We start from the raw sequence: 8171 nt of genomic DNA, 5'->3' as shown, positions 1-8171 counted from the left end.
AAGAAAAAACAGGTCATTATGAGTTCTGTAGCTAATGTTTAAGGTTGCTCTTTAAAGCTATTGCCAATTGCCTTTTCAAAAATTTCCCCCAAGATTTTTTAACTGTTAAGGTATCTTTTTATTAGCTCAATTCATTTCCTATTAGCCTTGGAATTTAACAAGGCTTCACGGCAAAATAGGTCTGGAAGAGATCTTATTAACTTTCCCTTTGGATAATAAGTCCCATATGGGATAAAGAAAGAAATCCAACTCCCCAAAGACACAAGTCATTAGAGTCAATAGAGGGTTAATGTGATTTTTAATAGGAGGCCCATTACAATTCTCAGGACCATAAAGTTGGTACCACACTGGACATCTATTCAGATATAATCAGACTGGTTCCTTTATTATCCTCCTCCAAAGAAAAAGTAACATTTTTCTCCCTACAGTCTTGAGTTTTTTAAGAAATTATTAAGACAGTCATCCTTTTTCTTGTTACTAAACAAGACAATCATGCTTGTTTTTCCTGAAAATTTTTAACTAATTAAAAAAAAGCTTTCTTTCAGTTGCTCATTAGAAAATGAATTTGAATTTGGAACTAAGATAAGTGGCTCCAGTGTGGAAGGTAGTTAATATAAAATTTATATTTTATATAATTTTATATTAGAGATACATACATTAATATCTAAAGTATATTTTCTACCATATATATTGCTGAATACCCATACTTCATCTATAGCCTCCTCTGAAAAGCATCAAAGCTAGGAATAAAAAAAATGATGACACAATTCAAAGAATTAATTCAGAGCACTAAGAATATTTCCAATCTCCTACACTGAAATTGGATGAGGAAATAAAGATTGCCATTTGGAAGGGGCTCTGGAGGTAAGGGCAAGAAAGTTGTATGCGGGCTGATGAAACAAATGCTAGCACTAGATTCAGAAGACCTAGGCTTGAACCCCTGCTCTGAGCCTAACCAGATGAGTGACTTTGGCCAAATCATTTCACTTCTAAGAGCTTTCATTTCCTTGCCTGTAAAATGAAATGCCAGACATGATTAGGGACAGCAAATAGATTTCACCTGAAGCCCCATAAATAGTCAACAAATAGTAGCAGCCTGGAAGACAGACTGAATCCAGGCTCAGCAGGACTGTTGTGTCCAGTCAGTAACGTCTGCCATGCAAGGGTAAGGTGAGGGTAGGTGGAGCACGAAATTACCATTACCAGATCAAATGGTTCCTAAAATTTTCTTTCAAGTCTAACATTCTGTGATTCTGTAAAAGAAAATATTTTTTTTCTTGTCCAGAATTTCTACTTGTCACAAACAACTAAATGTACATCTCAGTTCATAGCAGAAGAATCCAGGCCACTAAATTTGGAAATATTAAACAGAATGACACCCAGCTTGACAAGAAAGAGACTCAAAGAGAATACATAAGGAAATGAGGGCACAGTACATCTGAGGACTCCCTGAAAGTCTAAGAAGTTTCTAGATGGAAAAGATCCCTGTTTACCCTACTTGCTCTCCCTCACAGACTAACAGGCAAACACATAATTGACTCCATAGAACAGGAAAATTGTTTAAATTGGTGAAGATTTCTCTGAAAATGATTCATGTTTCCCCAGTCCAATGATACAGCAATATTCATAGCTTATAATGAAGTACAAAGACTGGATAAGACAGATTAAATCATCACCAACTTCAAAGTTTACCAATAAGCTGATTTGCAAGACAACAATATTTCATACCATGTGCTGGAATATTATTTATCAATGTTTAATAAGCACTTCATAAGTTTTGGCAAGCAAATGAGAAATGGATTACCAAAGAGAGGTGATGAAATATTTATAATGCACAATAGCTACTATTAAACTGTAGCTGTTCAAGAAATCTTACCAGTAAATTGAATGGAAATATAGTACTGTAATGGATGTGGAAGTGTTCAATCGGCCATTTATAATGAAATATGGAAGTGTTTGAAGACAGTAAATACATTTGTAATGGTTTTTGATTAGCTATAACTATATATGATTCAACCATCCATTATGAACAATGGGCAGATATTTTGATGGCTTGTAATATTTATAATAATGTGCATCTTTGGAGAAGTTTTTTTAGGAATCCTTACATGTATTATTAACTTTCAATAATAAAAATCTGTGTCATTAATTTGGAAAAACTTCTTTTACTTATACTTTACTAATGATTTAAAATTATTTCTTTAACAAATTTAATAATAAATACATTTCATACTTATTTGTGATTAGCGGTACTGTTTTTCATTTCTTATAAATTTGATCTCTATTTTTGCTCACCTAAGACTTTCTATTTACAGTAAATGGGCAAAAACCAACAAATAATTATAAAATACATATAAGTATATGTGTGTGTGTGTATATATATTCTACCAGGAAATAAATGAGCCTCTCAAATTTAGACAGTTGTATAGAATCATCAGAAACTCCAGTCTCCCTGTATCATATCCGTAACGCAAATGACCCTTCATTCCTTCAACAAGCACATCCCACCTTTGCTTACACCCTGCAGTGGCTTTCCAGTTGCCATAGGAAACAGACACAGTCTCCAGTGGGCCCAGAGAGCATGACAAAGATCATGCCCACCCCTCAGCCTCATCCCTCACCCCTCCATTTGACTCTTAAACCTCTAGCTTCACCTGCCTTTTCACAGGTCCTCAAAATAAGTCCAGCTTATTGCTGCCCCGAGTGCCTCACATGTATTCCCTCTGCCTGAAGCATCCCTCCTGCTCCCCCAGCCCCTGGGCTTTAGAGCTCAGCTCACCATTACTTCCCAGGTGGTGGGGAGGGGGTCAGGCTCTCTCACAGCACCCTCTCCTTCTCTCAGCAACTATCACAACCACAACTCAGCACTTAAGGTTCTGGTCTGTTTCTTCCACCTTTGACTCTATTAATAACCGGAATTTCACTCTCTAAAAGGAAGGCCTTCTAGTGCATGTGTGCATGCTACGTTGCTTCAGCCGTGTCTGATTCTTTGGGACCCTACAGACTACAGCCCGCCAGGCTTCTCTGTTCATGGGGATTCTCCAGGCAAATACTGGACTGGGTTGCCATGCCCTCCTCCAGGGGATCTTCCCAACCCAGAGATCAAATTTGTTGCTCCTGCACCTCAGGCGGATTCTTTACTACTGAGCCACCGGGGAAGCCCAAGGCCTCCTAGTACAAGAAATATATTCTTGTACACTTCACTTCTGCTTTACACCAGGCAAAGTAACAAACAGCAACAGTGAAAAACAGCACAATAAGGACAGCAGAACTGTGTCAATCAGGGATCGTCAGAGAAATACCAGCAATAGATACAGCTTCCTTTCCCTTTATATATATATTATATCTATATATGGAAAACATGTTTCATTTTGTCATTTGGCTGTGAAACAATCAGGATTTAGACACTGGAGAGTACAATCATCTTGCAAACATCTAGTGACCACTCCCATGTCACAGCATGTGGGTGGACAGACTAGCTCATTCTGGCTTCTTCAAGAAAAAGACTGGATTGGTAGGAGGGGCCTGACATGCAGTTTCTCCTCTCCTTCAACAGTGGAACATCTCCTGATTTATTTCCCAGGGGATTCCAGGCTGGCGTCCTGAAGCTTTCAGATGACGTGTTCTGTGACTTCAGGCTTACCAGAGCCTGACATACCTATTTACATATACATACACACATACATAGATGCACAGATAGACATCTTTAAAGGAATTGGCTCACTTGTTTTATGAGGTCAGTTGAGCCCTCAATTGTGGGGTCTGGCAAGTCCAAAATTCATAGGGCTGACTGCCAGGTTGGAAGCTTAGGCAGGATTTCTACATTATAGTCCTGAGACAAAATTCCCTCTCTCTGAGAAAACTTCAATTTTTGTTCTTAAGGCCTTCAACTGATTGGATGCTTGAATGCAGCCCTCTCATATTATGGAGGGGACAAGAGGACTCTCCTTTACTTAAAGTTAACAGAGTCACTTTGCTGTATACCTGAAACTAACATGGGTGTGTGCTCAGTCGTGTCTGACTCTATTTGACCCTCTGGACCGTAGCCTACCAAGCTCCTCTGTGCCATTTCTTCCTCCAGGGGATTTTCCTGACCCAGATATTGACCCTGTGTCTTCTGCGGCTCCTGCATTGGCAGGCAGATTCTTTACCACTGAGCCACCAGGGAAGCCCACACCCAAAACTAACACAACGTTGTAAATCAGCTATACTCCAATACAAAATAAAAGTTTAACTTCCTAAAAAATATAGCTAACTGATTGTAAACATAAACCACACCTACAAGTACCATCACAGAAACATCTAGATCAGTGTTTGACCAAACACACAAGTAGCATTGCCTGCCAAGTTGGCATATCAAATTAACCATCACAAGGACTCTGACAGGTCGTATTCTTTGTTACAAACATTAATTCTTTCCCATCCTAGCGACATCCTAGCAAATATACTTTTCTACTCTATGAATTGACTACATGACTTGCTTTGGCAAACAGCACATTCTGCGATGCATATTTCAGTGTGATTTTGTGGTTTGATTCAGCTCAGTCTGGCTGTTCCCCATAGTCATGAGAATGGGTTTGTTCCATAGAAGAGTTTCTCTTTTATTTTTGATCCCAGAGTTAAGACAGTCTGTACAGCAAACCAAAATTTAAACCCCAGCCTGGATCAGAGCTGAAGCATGAAGCAAAGCCATCATCATTAACTCACAGCCACTGACCTGTAAAATAAGGAAAAATAAAACCTTATTTCTTTCATAAACTACTGAGATTTGAGAATTGTTACATAGAAAAAAATCACTAGTAACCTGACATATAAGATATGTTTGCAAAACTTGCCACATTTTGATGGCCTATGGCATTGTATCCAGTCCATTTATGTTACCAATGACAAATATACATTTGCTGATTCTTACCTGGATACAGAGTCTGGACTCTGATGTAGAAACTTTATCATTTACAAAACAAAGATAGAGCTACTTAAAATTTATTCAGGACTTACTATGTTTCAGGCAATCTTCTGTGCCCAGCATACGCAAATGTGAATGTGATGCAATTTCTCTATTTGGAAGCCAATAGGCTAGTATGGAAAACTGTTCACCCTAATGTGCAGAATAAGGGGAGCGTGACATTAAATTCTACCTTGTGAATTACAGCACTGTCTCTCAGCTAACCAAAGACTTCCTCCCATGCCTCAGCACTTAACTTGTGACAACTTTTTTCCAGCGGCTCCTGAGAAAGAGCCTATCCCCTTAAAACCAACATTCATCTAGCCACCTCTTCACCTAACAGAAGAATGGCTTTGTTAAGAGAACACAAGTGAATGACTATAATGAATCATGATTCAGAATCCTGTCTTTCCTCCTAGTCCGTAAGTACCTCATGAAATTCAAATCTGAATATCGCTTCTCAACATTCGGGGCTGTCCATCACCAGTCCCTGTCAATCCCTTAGCCTTATCTCCTCCCACACCCAACAAGAGCATCTTCCTCCATCAAGTTTCTTGCTGCTGCCCCGTGGTGCTGCATATGCTGTTTATGCAGAAGATTCATCTCTCAGCCTCTCACTCATCCTTCTCAACTTGGTGCTGGAACTGGAACAGAATTCTGTCTTCCTAGCGGGGCTCTGCCAATAACAGACAGGCATTAGGGGAAAGCACTGGGAATGGAAAAGAATCTTGTTCTTTCCTATTTCTCTCTACTTCTGTCAACATCTTGAAGACTTCTTTAACCTGGAAGGAGCAACTAGTTGGTTTCAGTCGCAATAGCAGTTCCAGTTTGCTTTTTTTTTTTTTTTTCAGACTCCCAGAGCCAACTTATCATTCTCCCTCAGAGATACAAGCAGCAGTCACTCTTCTGAGGTTTGAGTCCTGCCTTCCTGGGGCCACTCGTCTAAACTTCTAAACTCTAATAATACCAACTTCTGTTTGCTCCACAACCCCGGAGGCAATTGCTGCTTCCTGTGTTTACTGCCTCTAGGATACCTCTTTATCCTCTTATGCCCTTTCAGTTCTCTAGGAGAAGGCAGTGGCACCCCACTCCAGTACTCTTGCCTGGAAAATCCCATGGACGGAGGAGCCTGGTAGGCTGCAGTCCATGGGGGCGCGAAGAGTCAAACATGACTGAGTGACTTCACTTTCACTTTTCACTGTCATGCATTGGAGAAGGAAATAGCAACCCACTCCAGTGTTCTTGCCTGGAGAATCCCAGGGACGGGAACCTGGTGGGCTGCCGTCTATGGGGTCGCACAGAGTTGGACACGACTGAAGCGACTTAGCAGCAATACCTGGCCAGTAACCCTTTATAGCACATTCTCCCTGCCAAACAGTGGTATGGTTCCTGTTACCTGACTGATTCCAGCTGATACACCTTAATACAGCATATTTACCCTTCACTCTTGATTTGGTATTACTTTTGCTTTTATTCCTTGTTTTCCCCTTAAGCCGCTCATCCTCAAGTACTCTACCCATATGTCCTTGATGAAGATCTCAGTCCCAAACCCCTCTCTCCCTCTGAACTCCCAACAGCATCACTATCACCAGAAAACACACCATCTATGGAATATACCCTTGGGGAGGGCTCAGAAAGACGGGTTCGAGAACCAACTCTGCTACTCACTAGGTCTTTCTAAGATTCAGATCTCTTAAGTATATAAGGAAAGCCCTTCTTTCAGAACTCTGTATTCTAAGTTTCCCATTGGTAAATCTTGTCTTTCCAAGGAGGTTATACCTCCCTCGAGGCAAACAGCTTTGTCTGAAACATCTTCAGTATACCTCTTTATCTTTTTTTTTTTTTTTTTTTGGTTGAGGAAAGTCTCCTGACAGCTTTATTTCTTTGGGGAAGAAAATAAAAATTCACTCAGGAGCTCTTGTGGTGGTTCAAGGCCAGGGGTGGGGGGTGGGGGGGTGCGGGAAGCGGTGTCCGGTGTCCACTTATTCACCATTACAGGCTTCTAGGTGCACTGGATAGCGCTGACTATGCAGATGGTGGCCCTGCACAAATCTGTGTGGTACTTGTTCTTATGCCAGATGCTGCTAAGGGTGGCCCTGGCATTCTTGTTGATGGTGGTCCGCCTCAAGAAGTGGCCAGTTTGCTCTGGCTGGATCTCCGCTACACCACCATGACCGCTTTGCTGTCACCGGCTCCACTCCCACCTTCTTGCAGTGAATGAGCCCATCGTAGCCGAAAGAGTTGCGGGCCCTCAGATTATTGGGTGTCCGTGCTGTAGGCCTGCTTGTTTGTCTTGATCAAGAAGCTGTAGCAGTTCCGCATGACCGTCCATTGCAGACGCACAGACATGGCTGCAGCAGTGGGAGATGTGAAGGGCCACCCCTTTATCTATGCCAAGTCTGGCGTCATTTTGCAGACTAAGCACACAGAGGGCTCTCTAAACCCCTTCTAACTAAAATCTTGGAATTTGTGTGAACCATATTTTCAAATTGGTGGTCTGGGAACGAAATTCTGTCCACAAATATGACTTGTTTGGCCTACAGTGTACTTTTGTTAACTAGCTGCTATGATCTGCCAATTGAGAAATTTTGTATACAAATCTAAAATGTATCCTTTGGTTTTTCACAGATGAGAAAATGTGTGATGAGGAGTTAAAGCAAAGTGCCCAATGTCAAGGACTCTATCACGAGTAAAATGGTCACCCAAATATGAATGCCTCTTTTGATTTTGGGGGAGTCCTGAACCTCCTTACTTCTGTAAAATGATACCATGAAGAAGGAGTCGGAAGAGAATCCTATAACAAAGGAAAATATAAATCCTAAGTTATACTTGCCTTTGTCCTTTGCCAAATCCTCTTCTTGATTAATACATGTACAGCAAGTTTTAATACTCTGCATAATGAGACTGCCTTAACACTTTTTCAATGCAGTGTTATTTTCAAATAATTATAAATGATCGACGTTTCATTTGTATTGGCATTCATAATTCACGGAATTCACTGTGATTGATTCTGAAGAAAATTGATACCAAGGTATTTGTTCTCTGTAATGTAAAATTAATAGCAGATGCATAACTGAGGGAAATTTTTTCCTGCTGTTTTCGTAGTTACCAAAACTCTTGAATTCTGCTCTCTGTGTTTCTGTCCCACAAGTTAAGCTATCTCCCTTACTAATGTGATTGCCTGCAGCATTTAAAAGCAATGGCTACTCTTTCTTAAAACTCTTCC

General features: G+C 40.6%; 1 pseudogene; it reads right to left on the bottom strand.

The window, feature by feature from the left end:
- Window positions 1–7069: 7069 nt before the first annotated feature.
- On the bottom strand, window positions 7070–7294 carry LOC114116126 (large ribosomal subunit protein eL28-like; annotated as a pseudogene).
- Between the last annotated feature and the right edge of the window lie 877 nt (window positions 7295–8171).

The sequence above is a fragment of the Ovis aries genome, chromosome 8 (genome assembly GCF_016772045.2).
Source record: "Ovis aries strain OAR_USU_Benz2616 breed Rambouillet chromosome 8, ARS-UI_Ramb_v3.0, whole genome shotgun sequence".
Classification (NCBI taxonomy): domain Eukaryota; kingdom Metazoa; phylum Chordata; class Mammalia; order Artiodactyla; family Bovidae; genus Ovis; species Ovis aries.
The sequence above is the reverse complement of the archived record's forward strand: the minus strand, read 5'-3'. Positions and strand labels throughout refer to the sequence as shown.